This window comes from Ursus americanus, chromosome 5, assembly GCF_024610735.1.
Source record: "Ursus americanus isolate L20-20 chromosome 5, mUrsAme1.1.p, whole genome shotgun sequence".
Classification (NCBI taxonomy): domain Eukaryota; kingdom Metazoa; phylum Chordata; class Mammalia; order Carnivora; family Ursidae; genus Ursus; species Ursus americanus.
The window spans coordinates 7218485-7234431 of NC_142131.1; the positions used below are offsets into that span (position 1 = coordinate 7218485).

General features: G+C 36.5%; 1 protein-coding gene and 1 non-coding gene across 4 annotated transcripts in view; one reads left to right on the forward strand and one right to left on the reverse strand.

Annotated features, from left to right (window-relative positions):
- Positions 1 to 15947, reverse strand: part of LOC123799262 (uncharacterized) — a 1380163-nt gene that overhangs the window by 312137 nt on the left and 1052079 nt on the right. The gene's annotated exons all lie outside the window — the stretch shown is intronic.
- LOC123799326 (U12 minor spliceosomal RNA) lies at positions 8622 to 8774 on the forward strand. Its single transcript, XR_006781588.1, has one exon. It is a non-coding gene; the product is annotated as a U12 minor spliceosomal RNA (small nuclear RNA).

Below are 15947 nucleotides of genomic sequence, written 5' to 3' on the forward strand. Positions count from 1 at the left end.
AACAGGTGACTGAAATATTTTTCCCATTGGGGCAGCTGGGTAGTTCAGTCGGTTGAGTGCAGGACTCTGGGTATTGGCTCATGTCATGATCCCATGTGTCATGAGATCGAGCCCCAAGTCGGGCTCCGGGCTCAGCAGAAGGCTGCTTGAAGATTCTCTCCTCCTCCCTCTGCCTCTCCTGCCCTAAAATAAGTAAATCTTAAAAAAAAAAAAGAAAGAAAAGAAAAAAAAGAAACAATATTTTCCAAGTTTTTCGCTTTCTTGCAAGTTTTTATGAGATTTGTTTCTATCTAGAAAATTCTCACTATCTTTTCTCTTTTATAATTTCAAGGTTTGGCCTCTGTTTAGAAAGCATTTCCCTCTTCCTAACATATATAAAGGTAGATCTTCCTACGTTTTCTTCTAACACTTTTATGGTTTCATTTTTAGCTTTTGAATTATTATCCTCCTGGCATTTCATATTGTGTAAGGAATGAAAAGGGCATTTATCTATATTTTTTGTTTGTATGTCTATCACGAACCAGAAGGCTGAACCTCACATATTAAAACAACCCATTTCCTTCTCCTCCACAATTTGAAGTGACCTGATATTCACCTACCAAATCCTTATAGGAATTTGGATTTATCTCATGTCTCTGTGTTCTATTTCATTGATCTTGCTGTAAAATGGTAAGGTGATTGAAAATGCTTTAAGGTTCAACTGCATATCTGACATGAGGAAATCCAAATCCCTATTAACTTTTCTTCAATAAAATTGCTTTTAGATTATTTTTACATGCTTATTTTTAATATATATTTTTTAGAATACACTTTGCTAGTTTAAAAATTAAAAAGCCTGTCAACATTTTTATTGTAATCACAATGTAGTTTCAAGTTAATTTAGGGAGAGACTATAACTTCAGAAAACCATCGCTGTTGTCAAGTTTTAATTCATTATAATCAACAAAGTTAAACACTGATCTATAAATCTAAACTTACGTACAACTGTAAGTTTAGTAGTTGCAACAGGAAGACCCTGAAATGTAGTAAAACAAAGTATTTAACCATGTGAATAAAAATCTCAGGTAAATAAATATACCTGAACTTCACCTTATATAAGCACACCATGGGTGTCATCCAAACGTTTTTTACATTCTCTAAAATATTTCCTCTCAAACTGATTAGTATCAAATTCTAGATATTGAAACATCAATGTAATTGAAGTCAATACTTGATATAAGACTTACAACATCAAGCACTAATGGACTATTTTCCTTAATTTTGCCATCTTCAGTCTTGTAAGGATTCATATTTCATGAATCATTTTCATATTCATTATTGCATTCAATTTTTAAAATATTCTTTTGATACTGATAAGAATTATATTTCTATTATTTCTATAAATAGATTATATATAAATAGAGTATATATCTATACTATAAATAGATGAATTCTATAAATAGAATTATGTTTCTGTTTATAGGCAAAATACTGAGGCTCATAGATTTTAAATGTCTTGCTCAGAGGCAAAAGTTAACAGTGGCTAAACTGGAATATTATTCCAGTCTTTTGATACCCGGTTCAATGTAACTATATCAGTGTTAAATATTTTAAAGTATGCACCTCAAACAATGTTCATTACACTCAAATGTTCTCAGGGTGTGTGCTGTGTGCTCTGTGTGTATGTGTGTGTGTGTGTGTGTGTGTGTGTGTGTGTGTGTGTGTTTGGGCTTCGTTTGGGATATATCTGCTTGATGGTAAGAAAATATGAAAAATCCATATTAGTGAGGAAATATAACCTTGAAAAGTTAAGAGCAACCAAAATATTATTTTGGGGGCTATATCCGCAAACTTCTTTTTTTCTCTTTAGTCAGGCAATACAAAGATCTGCTTTTTAGTCTAGAGGAGTCTAGGGAGTTTCCTTCTACTTAAGCTCAAAAGTTATAAGCACTATAAGAATAAAAGACTTCCCCATCCCAGAAGAAACATGATAAGATAAATAAAGTGTGTTTGCCCAATAACAGAAATTGGGGAGGGGGGAGACTGCTGTGCCTTTATTTTGTGAATTTCACTGCATTGTTCACATGTTCTGTGATTCCTCTTTTAAAAAACTTTCCATCCCTTGAAAATGTTTGCTGAACAGTTGACCCAAACTTGAGAACTTCAATTTGCCTTACAGAGGGAGAATTCTGGTAATCATCCTTTGGGAGGAATAAAGACAGTAGAAGTAATGATCCTTGAAATCTAGTACAACAAATCACAGAAAATTGTCCGCGTTTATGAAGAAATGGAATGTTATTTAGGGCAGCTCTAGAGAAAGGATAACTTGTCACCTCAAAAGTCGGGACTCATGTCTCCCTCTCTAATCAACTTTCTTTTTGATTTGAACTTTCTTAGTTATACAGGCTTCTCTCTATTCTCTCCTAATAATGTATGATTTTAGTGTAGCCTTGGCATCTTTTACTTTATGGTTCCTGCCATTAACAGCATTATTTTCAAAAGGGAGAAGGGGAGGAAAAAATGGGATTGTCAGGGCAAAAATTGTACCAGGGAACGTTAAGCAGGGAATGAAGACTTTTTTGAGAATACTGCAATAAGGGAAAGAGACTAGAACTCAGTCTGAGCTCAACTCTACTGAAGAGAAAAAAAAAAAAAAAAGGACTGGGGAATTCGAAAGAGTTAGGGTGGGAGGAATCATAGGTCACCCTGTTTGCTAACTGGACTTACTCAAAGGATAAGTAAACCTCCTCCCATCCACATGATGGAAGATAATTTTATAACCTGCAGCATGGTCAAGCCAAAAGGTGGCTCCCATCTCCCCACAGAAATTGGGAGAGTGGGGCCATGTCTTCTTTGAAAATTACATTTCAAAGGGATGGTTTCTGATACTTGAGGAAGACATTTCTGGGTTGTAAACCTCACAAGAAGATCTGAAAGATTTATATCTCAAAAAGGAAGAGAGAAAATTCATAATTACCAGTTTTCTAAAGCAAATGTTCTCTAAGAAAAGGGAGGTCAGGGTCCTAAAGTCATGAAGAAGCCTGTCTAAAATTTAGTCAGTCAAAAGGCATAATCTCTCATGGATGTAAATTTTTCTACATGTGTTAGTTTTTTGATGATTTTTTTAAACATTAGTTCAGGGCAAAAGTATAATTTCCCTACCTGGATTCATGAAACATATTGTGTGTACTATTATCTTCTTAATATAACACATGTCTAAGAAATATACTTATCTTCCTCAGGATATCAGATTATATGCATTAACCCCTTTATAGGATGCTGGACTTTTCTGTGTCTAGGCTAAGGATACAGCTTTGGAATCAAGTCGAAAAGCCTAGTGCAATCTACACTAAGAATGACTACTGTTAGTTTAAGAAATTACCTATTTGGAAGGGATGATGGTTTAGGTAGCCTTTCAGAGTAGTAGTTAATTTTTGCAAATGCAGTTTAAAGAAAAGTATATTCAACACCCACTGAGAAAGATTTTTTTTTTTTAAAGAAAGAACTAATCCTGGTGGTTAAAAATATAAGGGCACAGAAGGGAAAGAGGTTGTGGAGTCTCCAAAGTAAGACACAAGAACAGAAAGGGATATATTCAACTTGGGACCACTGGTGTTAAGTAGTCTAGAAGATTTACATTCTGGAAAATAGGGTAAGGGAACTCAGTGACATCATCAACTGTAATAACATTTGTATTATAGGGATCCCAAAAGGTGAAGAGAGAGAAAAGGTGGCAGAAATTTTATTGAAGAATAGCTAAAAACTTCTCAAAGCTGGGGAAGGAAACATACATCCAGATCCAGGAGGCACAGAGAGACCCCAACAAAATAAATCCAAAAAGGTCCACACCAAGACACATAATGATTAAAATGGCAAAAAGTAGGGATAAAAAGAGAATTTTAAAATCAGCAAGAGAAAAGAAAATAGTTACATAGAAGCAAAACTCCATAAATCTATCAGCTGATTTTTCAGCAGCAACTTTACAAGCCAGAAGGGAGTGGCATGATATATTCACAGTGCTAAAAGGAAAAAAACATGCAACCAAGAATACTCTATCCAGCAAGACTACCATTCAGACTAGAAGGAGACATAAAGAGTTTGCCAGACAAACAAAAATTACGAGTTAATCACCACAAAATCAGACTTATAAGAAATGTTAAAGGGAATACTTTGAGTGGAAAGAAAAGATCATAGTCAGGAGAAAGAAAATTATGAAAGGAAAATATTTACAGGTAAATACAAGATAATAAAAGCACTAGATTAATCACTTATAAAATCAGTACTGAGGTTAAAACAGAAAAGCAATAAAATCAACTATACATATAAAAATCGGTTAAGGCATTCACAATATAAAAGGATATAAAGTATAACATCATACACATAAAATGAGGGGGGTAAAAAAACTAGTGTTTTTAGAATGGGTACAAACTCAAGTGACCATCAACTTAATACAGATTATTTGAATAAGATGTTATAGATGAGCTTAATGGTAACCATAAAAAAGTCTCTTCCACATGATTTGTAGTCATAAACTGAATTTGAAACTATTGTATTTTAAAGGAATTGCTAATCAAATCAGAATGAATAAGTCAATCATAGCTCTTCACAAGAATTTTGGAATGCACTCTGGAATGGATCACCTAGGAAATCATATTTAAGAATAATTACATGAAACCAGTACATTTATTCTAATGTAGAAGAATTTTAAACTGGGTTTAATTTTTTAAGCCCAGACATAGCTATATACCCATTTAAACTAAAAGATTAATGTCCTTGTGTTGAAACAAACTCCAGACTAAAAAACAAAAGTAAAAACAAAAAAACTAGTAACATGAAAAATGTATGCATTCATTTATCAATAAATTTATTAAGCACCTACCAAGTACAGACCAGTAAGTAAAAATGTGCTAGATTCTATTGCCTATTAAAGATTTTATAATTTCTACGTTTATGAGTTCATACTCTGCTAAAGGAAATAGTAATATTTTCAAATTATAACATCATACAACTTATAATGTAAAATATATGATATTTGTAAGTATAAAGACAACAAACAGTATTTATCATAGGAGTGGTTGTTTTTACATATACTTTTGGTAAAATAATAATAATAATGCAAAACTCCTGCCAGAGAATTAAATGAATTTCATTTCTTATTACAGAGACAGAAAGTAAAAAAATAATAATAATTTAAAAAAACACAATGTGTATTAGTTTATCTTAAATTATATTGTAATTTATATTGAAATAATTGATATAGACCCTTTAAGTAAGATACAGTGTCCCTCTACATCTCTTACTACAATCTTTGGTTTAAAATCTAATTTGTCTGATATGAGAATTGCTACCCCAGCTTTGTGGTTCTTTGGCATTATAAATGGATCTCCATCCCCTCACTTTCAATCTGGAGGTATCTTTAGGTTCAAAATGAGCCTCTTGTAGACAGCATATGGATGGGTCATGTCTTTTTATCCAATCTGCAACCCTATGCCATTTCATGGGAGCATTTAGGCTATTCACGTTGAGGGTAACTACTGACAGACATGAATTTAGTGCCATCATGTTGTCTGTAAAGTCCCGGTTTCTATAAACTGTCCCTGTAAATTTCTGGTCTATATTACTCTTGGGGTCTTTCTTCTTTTACCACCTTACACCAGTTAAAATGGCAAAAATTAACAAGACCGGAAACAACAAGTGTTGAAGAGGATGTGGAGAAAGGGGAACCCTCTTACACTGTTGGTGGGAATGCAAGCTGGTATAGCCACTCTGGAAAAGAGTACGGAGGTTCCTCAAGATGTTAAAAATAGAGCTACCCTATGACCCAGCAATTGCACTACTGGGTATTTACCCCGAAGATACAGACGTACTGAAAAGAAGGGGCACATGCACCCCAATGTTCATAGCAGCAATGTCCACAATAGCCAAACTGTAGAAGGGGCTGAGATGCCCTTCAACAGATGAATGGATAAAGAAGACGTAGTTCATATATACAATGAAATATCACTCAGCCATCAGAAAGTATGAATTCCCACCATTTACATTGACATGGATGGAACTGGAGGGGATTATGATAGGTGAAATATGTCAAGCAGAGACAGACAATTATCATATGGTTTCACTCATATGTGGAACATAAGGAATAGAGGGGAGGACCACAGGGAAAGGGAGGGAAAGCTGAATGCGAAAAAATCAGAGAGGGAGACAAGCCATGAGAGACTCTGGACTCTGGGAACCAAACTGAGGGTTACAGAAGGGAGGGTGGTGCGGGGATTGGATAACTGGATGATGGGTATTAAGGAGGGAATGTGTTGTGATGAGTACTGGGTGTTATATGCAACTAATGAATTGTTGAACACTACATCAAAAACTAATGATGTACTATATACTGGCTAATTAAGCATAATAAAAAATAATAAAAATTTAAAAATTAAAAAATAATTAATACAGCCATTTAATTGAAAAAATAAATAATTGATACAGCTAAAATTTGGTTATAGCATTTTGAAAAAAAAATAGTACCTTTAAAGCACTTATAATATTTCTAACAAGGGTAATACAGGCCCAGCACAAAATTACTAATCTAAGAATTTAAGTTTCAAAATGCAACACAGGTTGCCATGTAACTATTTATGCTGGTTTTTCAGCAGCAGATGGAGATTTTAAAAGGAAGGACACCCAGTTGACTCTGATTCGAAGAATTACATCCTAAAAGAATATCCTAAAAGAATTTATATCCTAAAACAAACCACTTACAATTTTTTTTTAGTTGTAGAAGATGTTTTGGGCAATTTCAATCATCCCATTTTTCTGAATGGTAAATACAAGATATTTCTTTTAAAGTTTTTTTAATTTATTTGACAGAGAGAGACAGTGAGAGAGGGAACACAAGCAGGGGGAGTGGGAGAGGGAGAAGCAGGCTTCCTGCTGAGCAGGGAGCCCGATGGGGGCTCGATCCCAGGACCCTGAGATCATCACCTGAGCCAAAGGCAGACGCTTAACAACTGAGCCACCCAGACACCCCGATCAATTGTTTTTTCATTCTGTGAATATGAGTGACTCTCAAATGAACTTAGGATATTCAATGTCATTCATTTCAACTCTATGTTTCTTTTCCCTGGGCTAAATTTCCATTAAGAGCTCGAAGGACTATCCATTAGAAGCATATATTTTATAGAAAAAAAAGTATGTTTTACATTCAAAAAATGAAATGTCCACAAAAAACAATTTTTAAAAAATGTATGTAATGTATTTTTCAGTGTTGCTGCTCAAAGAAAAAGTCGTATAATACTAATGATATTACAATTTGAAGGACATCTCAAATTACTTCCATAAATTTCAATCTAAATAGAACTATCAGGCCAAAGAGTGCTGAAAATCAATTATGGCATAAAAAGTACCCTTGAAATCTGTATATAAAGAGGCTCCATTTCCTAAAAGGATGAGGAAGGTAAAATTCAAAGGAAAAGCATCCACCTATCTCAGATAACATGTGCTAGCTAGAGTAATCTCAAGAAAAGAGACAATAATGAGGTGGAAAGGAAAGTTCTACAGCTAGCAAAATAAACACAGCTTGGAAATTAAGGATAGCTGCACATTTCAAAGTTGGCATTCTCTCAATACTGAGCTCAGTAGAGAGCATTCTAAATACACTAATATGCCATACATATTAAGTGCTTTTAAAAACCAAAGTTTATACAAGGTCTTTCAGGGTTAGACAGAAATCTTTCATTATCAATGAAAAGATCCCTGAAATAGATGCCAATGGCTCAAATCCAACCAAGATGAAAAAGAGAAATTATATAGCAATAGAGAAATCAGAATTTCAAGAAAAACTCAGAAAATTTAGCTGATCTTCCTGAGTCAGGAGCATTTATTTAGGCTCCTAATACCAGAGGTCTGGAGTCTGTAATCAGTTTTCTGAAACAGCTCTCAGACTCTTTTCTCTTGACTCTTTTCTGTGACTCTTTATCCTTTCTCTGACTCTAATTTATCTTGCACACTATCTCTGGATTAATCTCCCTCAGGCCCTTTCATTCTATTAGCGTTCAAAAACTCTACAACAACTCCCAATTCCTTCCTAAACAGATTTAACAGCTCTTGCTTTTTTTTCTTTTTCAGATTCCCTGCAATTTTTCTACCTCCCACTCAGACAAGACTATTTTCCACTAACCCCAACCACAGAACTTTCTCTAGAGTTGGTAACATCATTTATTTGCACCATGCACTTGACTATCACGGAAGCATTGCTCAACTTGCTTCCTTCCTGAAATACCATCCTCTCTTCTTGACCAGTGAAATCCTTTCTACCCATTCCTTAAGCTTCCGCTTAAGTCCTGATTTATTGACAATCTGCATGTTTCTTATATACTTTGGCCTATTCTGATTAATCCCAGCTCTAAATGCTTATAGAGGAACAAACATGTTCCATATAATTTACAGTTCAGGTGTCTATTATTTTGTTATTTTTCATTAACTTGCATGGGCACTGAGTCTTAAGACATTCATAAGACAGTAAACTATTTGGAGGTTTTCATCACATCTTAAATTTTTATATTATAGGATGGATAGTGAGTGGATAGACAGGAATTCTGCTTCATTTCATAAAAAGGGGCTTTAAGGAGTCCTATTAAAATACATATTGTATGCCTTAAACTTATGAGTAAGGAAAAAAAAAAAGACTCAGCATGATGCCTGAATCCTCACTGTTAATGTGAGACAAAGTTTTGAGCTGGTAAAGGTTTCTGCTGAGGTGACCCACCTAATTTGTGGGATGCCTGAGAGTCACAATCTGCTGTCGCCCTTTAACACTGAGTAGACTGTATGAAGGTAATAAAAAGGACGAGAAGGTGCATGTTTCCTATAGATAAGAAACTGGATTAGCCACAGAGGGTTAAAAAAAATACATATTGTATAAAGATGGATGAAGGAGAGAGGGCGATACAGGCTTCCAGTTCTGGAATGAATATGTCAGGGGAATAAAAGGCACAAGATAAGGAATATAATTAATGCTATTGTAATAACAATGTAGTGGAAAAGATGGTAGCTTCACTTGGGATGAATATACTGTAAGATAGAAACTTGTCAAATCACTAAGTTGTACACCTGAAACTAATGTAACATACTGTCAACTATACTCAAATTAAAAAAAAATATATATATAGTATATGAAAAACAAATAAAATAAAAATAAAAATAAATAATAAAAATAATTGAAGGAATTGAGTACAAAGGCAGGATACTAGTCTCCTAGGGCTATGGTAACAAAGTACCACAAAGTAAGTGGCTTAGAACAACAGAAATTTATGGTTTCACAGTTCTGAAGGCAAAGTCTAAAGTCAAGATGTCAGCAAGCCCATGTTCCTCTAAGTATAAATCCTTCCATGCCTCTTCCCAGTTCGAGGTGGCAGCTGTCATTTCTTGGCTTACAATTGCATCACTGCAATCTCCACCTCTATGTACCGGTGTCTACACCTGGTCTTCCCTCTTTTTTTTTTTTTTTAAAGATTTTATTTATTTATTCGGCAGAGATAGAGACAGCCAGCGAGAGAGGGAACACAAGCAGGGGGAGTGGGAGAGGAAGAAGCAGGCTCATAGCGGAGGAGCCTGATGTGGGGCTCAATCCCGTAACGCCGGGATCACGCCCTGAGCTGAAGGCAGACGCTTAACCGCTGTGCCACCCAGGCGCCCCTTCCCTCTTTTTATAAAAGCACTAATCATATTGGATTATGGGCTCACTCCACTTTAGTAGACTTCATCTTAACTATACCTACAACAACCCAACTTCCAAATAAGGTCACACTCTGAGGTACTGAAGCTTAGAGCTTTAACATATATTTTTGGAAGACACAAATCAACCCACAGGAGGCAATAAAAACTGAGGTGCAAATTAACTCTGAATTTAATGACTAAAATATATGCTGAGAAGTTCAGCCTGGATGCAAGAAATAGGCAGCACATTTACTTCTAAAATAATGAGGATACATGATCAACCACTTGATGCAGAGTTCGTAAGATTTATGCCAACAAATTATAAAGGAAAACACAGAAATTGTACATGGATCACAAGGGAAATTCATCCTAAGAGAGCTGATGAAATAGAATTGTGGGTGATTTAGAAAACACTATTATCAGTAAAACTATACATGATATACATGACTTTTTTAAATCAGAGTTTAATTAGATATGCTTTTTCAAATTTTTAAGTTCAGTAAAATTAATCATGGCAGGATGGGAGTAACAATGTGGGGAAATATGACAGCATCAATGTATGCAGTTTTTGATGCTATACTTTAGTCAAGGTATACGTATTCTTTGATTCTAGAATATCTATCATAAATTACAACATCAACTTCAATGGATGTATATCAGGTCAAAAATAAGTGTTTAAACTTTTCTTTTTAACCTTTGAGTTCTTGAATATTTGATCTGAAATATTTCCTTTGTTACATTATTTTTAGACTATATTATATATTGTGTGTGAATTCTAAGAATTCCATCTGTAATCTAAATTCACATACCCAACTTCTTATTTGAAAACACCACTGAGATGTATCATCAAAATCTAATGTTGAATATGTCCCTAAGGTAACTATTTCATCTGCCAATATTCTTATTTCCCACAGTACAGATAATTTATTGTTTTGTTTTCCATACGTTTCCTGAACTTTTTTTGACCTGCTCCATATGGGATGAGGAACAAGAGGGCAACTATCCAATAAACTATATTTTCCAGCCTCTCATACTAATTAGACTTAGTTTAGATAGATTTCTATTTTTCCTTCTACTTTCCATTAACATCTTAGCTATCAGTTATATATTTTTCCTATAAAATGTCATATACTGTTTTCCCCCTCTAGCTGCTTTGAATATTACCATTTGATCTTTAATTATCAACAGTTTGATTAGAATACACCTAGGTATGCTTCTCCTTGTATTTATCCCATTTTGATTTACTGTCAGTATCTTCCAAATGATATGGGAAATTATCAGTCATTATTTTTTCAAGTATTGTTTCTATCCCAATCATTTGCCTTCTCCTTCTGGGACTTTTTTTTTTTTTAATAAATTTCCACATGTACTTTATGCTTAGTTTTATTTTGCTAAGTTTGCCCACTATGCTTTTTCTTGGTTTCAGTTTACATATCATTTCTAATAATGTATTTCTGACTTCAGTATATATATAGCCTATCCTATGCTCTGCTTTTAATCACATCCATGAGACCCACTTGATTCTTCTTTTTTTTTTTTCAAGATTTTATTTATTTGAGAGATGGAGTGCATGAGAGAGTACCAGCAGAGGGAGTGGGGTAGCTGAGAGGAGCAGAGGGAGAAGGAAAAGCAGACTCACCCAACTCAGGGCTCAATCCCAGGACCCAGGGATCATGACCGGAGCCAAAGGCAGGTGCTTAACCAACTGAGCCACCCAGGCACCCCTCCCTACTTGATTCTTCTTTGTATAAATATATAAACATTCTATTAATATTCTCCATCCATTCACATTATTTTCCTTTTTCTCTCTTTTCTATAACATATGAATCAAGAATATGTTAAAGTTCTTGGGGCTGTTTTTACAATAGACTATTGTATTTCTTTATTGCTTGTCTTGTTGCTGGTTACTCATACAATTAGTTAATTTTATATATCATATATTGGAGGTAATACACAGTAAAGATCTGGATTATCTTCCCTTCTAGTTCTCCCAGCATATCCTTTACTCCTAGAGCATGTATCTTAATTCTAGGATTTGGTCCTTATTTCTAGAGCAGGGCCTTTCTGGATTCTTAACTCAAAGTTCTGGATGTTCACCATGGTATCTCTAACTGGGCTTGGCCTGATAGTTTTACAGAATTAGGTGTCTACCCAAATCTCTCCTGACTCCTTGTGGTTGCTCTCTACTAGACATCCTGGAGTTTTACTCCTTAGATGCCTAGCTAAAAAGTGAGCCAAAGACACAAATAACTTTATATATGTTATTGTGGCTCCTTTTCTGCTATGCCTTTCTCTCTAAATCTTTGTTCCTGAAATCCAAACCACCATAGCAGCAATGAACCATATTTTTTCCCCCACACAGTGATATTACTACCTTCTTTTTGAATTCTATTTACCTGCACTGTGATTTGGGAAGTCCTAGCTAATGCAGAAAGAAAAGAAAAGAAAAGAAAAGAAAAGAAAAGAAAAGAAAAGAAAAGAAAAGAAAAGATATATGGAAGAAATAAACTTTGTTTACAGGTGACATGGTTATCTATGGAGAAAATTTGAAAGAATCAACAGAAAGTTCCTAAATCAAATAAATGCTTATAGCAAAGCTGCAGGATACAAGTTTAATATACAAAAGTCAATCCATATCTTCTGTTTAATATTGATATGAACCTAAAATTCTCTAAAAAATAAAGTCTATTTAAAGAAATATGTTGTTAGTGAAGTAGTAATGTATATAAGTTTTCTTGAATGTCCTAACAAAACAGACATGATAACAAATGCATTAAAGCACTAAATATGTAAATAAATAAAAGAGAACATTTAAAGTATTTTAAACCAAGTAGTCAAGTGCTATCCTTACAAACCACAAAATTCCATTACGCTGTGCCGAACTACCAACACCCATGTATATAATTAACTGTATGAGAGGAAGTAGAAGACAGTGATTTCTGATAGCCCTGATGCTGATAAATTGCCAAAAAAGATTCATTCAGAGAGCAAGAGAAGACTCTGGAATAGAAGTCAAATGTAACGATCTGAGAGAGTTAACATGGTGGAGGAGTAGGGGTCCCCTTTCTCAGCTGGTCCCCTAAGTCGAGCTGGATATGTACCAGACCATCCTGAAAACCCACGGAATCACCCTGAGACATAGGAAGATGCATCTGGATCTCTACAAATGAACATCTCCAGTGATGAGTATTGAGGTACGAAGCGGGGAGCCGTGACACCGCGCACAGATATCGGAAGATAAACAGGAGGGGGAGAGAGCTGCCCCATTAAGGGCCGGGAAGCAGTAGCCACCTGCACTGGGGAGTGGGCCGGACTCAAGGACGGGCACCCGCGAGAGAGTGGACTGAGACTGTGAGCCTGGGAATGCGCTTACGACCAGACTGAAATCCGAGCTCCGGAGTGCACACTCCAACTAGACTGAAACCAGGAGCCCAGGAGCGGGCATGTGTCCAGACTGACAACCAGAGCTCTGGAGTGCACATTCGAACTAGACTGAAACCGAGAGCTCAGGAACGCGTGTGCGACCTGACTGAAAACCGGAGCTCCGGAGCGCTCACTGGAACAGACTGATACGGGGAGCTCAGGAGCGTGGGCGCACCCAAATGAAAACCAGCACTCCAGAGTGCACGCAAACAACACTGAAACAGAGAGCTCGGGAGTAAGCATGGGAACCGGGGGTGGCTGGTGGTGTTAGAAACACAAAGGACAGAGACCTGCTGGCCCTGGAAGTAAGGGCTGGGACACCTGCTGTGGGGTGCACAACCCAGGATACTGCAGGGTTTTTAGCAGCACCGACAGAAACAGAGTTAAAGAGGCCAAGAGAGCTCAGTGGGGAGTGGACTGCAATCTCTCTGTTCTGAGACAGAGGCTAGGATTCGGCCACTGCTGCTCTGACTCTCAGAAGAGCCACAAAAACTGCCAAGGAAAGCCGCCAGAGAACAAAGCCCAGAAATACCAGCTCACATTGTGCCAAACCCCATCCCCCCTTGCAGGGGACAGGGAGACTCTACCCAAACAGAGTTGCCTGAATATCAGTGAGCAGACCCCTCACTCAGTAGGAAGGCTGAAAAATTGAGAAGCCGACATCCCTAAGGTCTCTATAAAACAAGTGCACACTGCGTGGGTCCTGGTCAATAATTTGGGCTCTGGGCAACCCCACAACCTCTCCTTATCAGAATGAGGGGAAGGAGAAATCCCCCCCAGCAAAGAAAAGACAATGAGTCTGTGGCCTCTGTCTGACACAGAACTGATGGATATGGATATAACCAAATTATCAGAAATGGAGTTCAGAGTAACAATGGTCAAGATGATGTGTAGACTTGAAAAAAATATTAATGAAAATATTAACGAGAATATAGAATCTCTAAGGGCAGAAATGGGAACAAATCTGGCAGAGATTAAAAATGCTATGAATCAAAAGCAATCAAAACTAGATGTTCTGACGGCCAAGGTAAATGAGGCAGAAGAACGAAGTAGTGAATTGGAGGATGGGATGGTAGAAGAGAAACTTAAAACAGAAACTTGGCTCAAAAAATTCCAATCTCAATAAAGTAGATTAAGGGAGATTACTGACTCAATGAAACATTCTAATGTCAGAATCATCGGCATCCCTGAGGGGGTGGAGAAAGAGAGAAGTCTAGAAGAGATTTTGAATAAATTGTAGCTGAAAACTCCCCTAATCTAGCAAAGGAAACAAGCATTCGTCTCCATGAGTCAGAGAGGACCCCTCCCAAGCTCAACCATGACAAACCAATGCCACGTCACATCATAGTGCATCTGCAAATATTAGATCCAAGTATACAGTATTGAAAGTGGCCAGGGAGAAGAAATTTCTCATGTACAGAGGCCAAAATATCAGAATTATGTCAGACCTGTCTACACCGACATGGAATGAGAGGAAGGGTTGGCAGGGGATTTTTAAAGCTCTATCTGAGAAACACGAAGCCAAGGATCCTTTATCCAGCAAGGCTGTCATTCCGAATGGATGGAGAGATAAGGACCTTCCAGGATCACCAGACACTGACCAAATTTGTAACTATGAAACCAGCCCTACAGGAGTATTAAGGGGGGGCGGGTTTCTATAAAAGTAAAAAGGCACCAAGAGTGATACAGAACAGAAATTTACAATCTATTGAAACAAAGACTTTACAGGCAACATGACATCATTAAAATCATATCTCTCAATAATCACTCTGAATGTGAATGGCCTAAATGCTCCCATAAATGCCACAGGGTTGCAGATTGGATAAAAAGACATGACCCATCCATTTGCTGTCTACAAGAGACTCATCTTGAACCTAAAGATACATCCAGACTGAAAGTGAAGGGATGGAAAACCATCATTCATGTCAATGGACCTCAAAAGAAAGCTGGGGTAGCAATTCTCATATCAGACAGATTAGATTTTAAACTAAAGACTGTAGTTAGAGATACAGAAGGACACTATATTATTCTAGAAGGATGTATCCAACAAGTGGATATGACAATTATAAATATCTATGCCCTCAACAGGGGAGCAGCAAGCTACATAAGCCAACGCTTAACCAGAATAAAGAGACATTAATAGTAGGGGACCTCAACACTCCACTATCAGCAACACACAGATCACCTAAGCAGAAAATGAACAAAGAAACAACAGCTTTGAATGACCTACTAGACCAGATGGACCTCATAGAACACTGGGGTATATAGAACACTATACCCCAGAACAACAGAATACTCCTTCTTTTCCAATGCACATGGAACTTTCTCCAGAATAGACCATCTACTGGGTCGCAAAACAGGTCTCAACCTATACCAAAAGACTGAAATTATTCTCTGCATATTCTCAGACCACAATGCTTTGAAATTGGAACTCAACCACAAGGAAAAATTTGGAAGGAACTCAAACACTTGGTAACGTAGAACCATCCTGCTCAAGAATGATTGGATAAACCAGGAAATTGAAAATCAATTTAAACAATTTATGGAGACCAATGAGAATGAAAACACAATGATCCAAAACCTATAGGACACTGCAAAGGCAGTCCTGTGGGGAAAATACATAGCAATCCAAGCCTCACTCAAAAGAATAGAAAAATCTAAAATGCAGTTTTTATATTCTCACCTCAAGAAGCTGGAGCTGGAACGGAAGAACAGGCCTAACCCACACATGAGAAAGCTGTTGATCAAGATTAGAGCAGAGATCAATTAATTAGAAACCAGGAGCACAGTAGAGCAGATCAACAGAACTAGAAGCTGGTTCTTTGAAAGAGTAAATA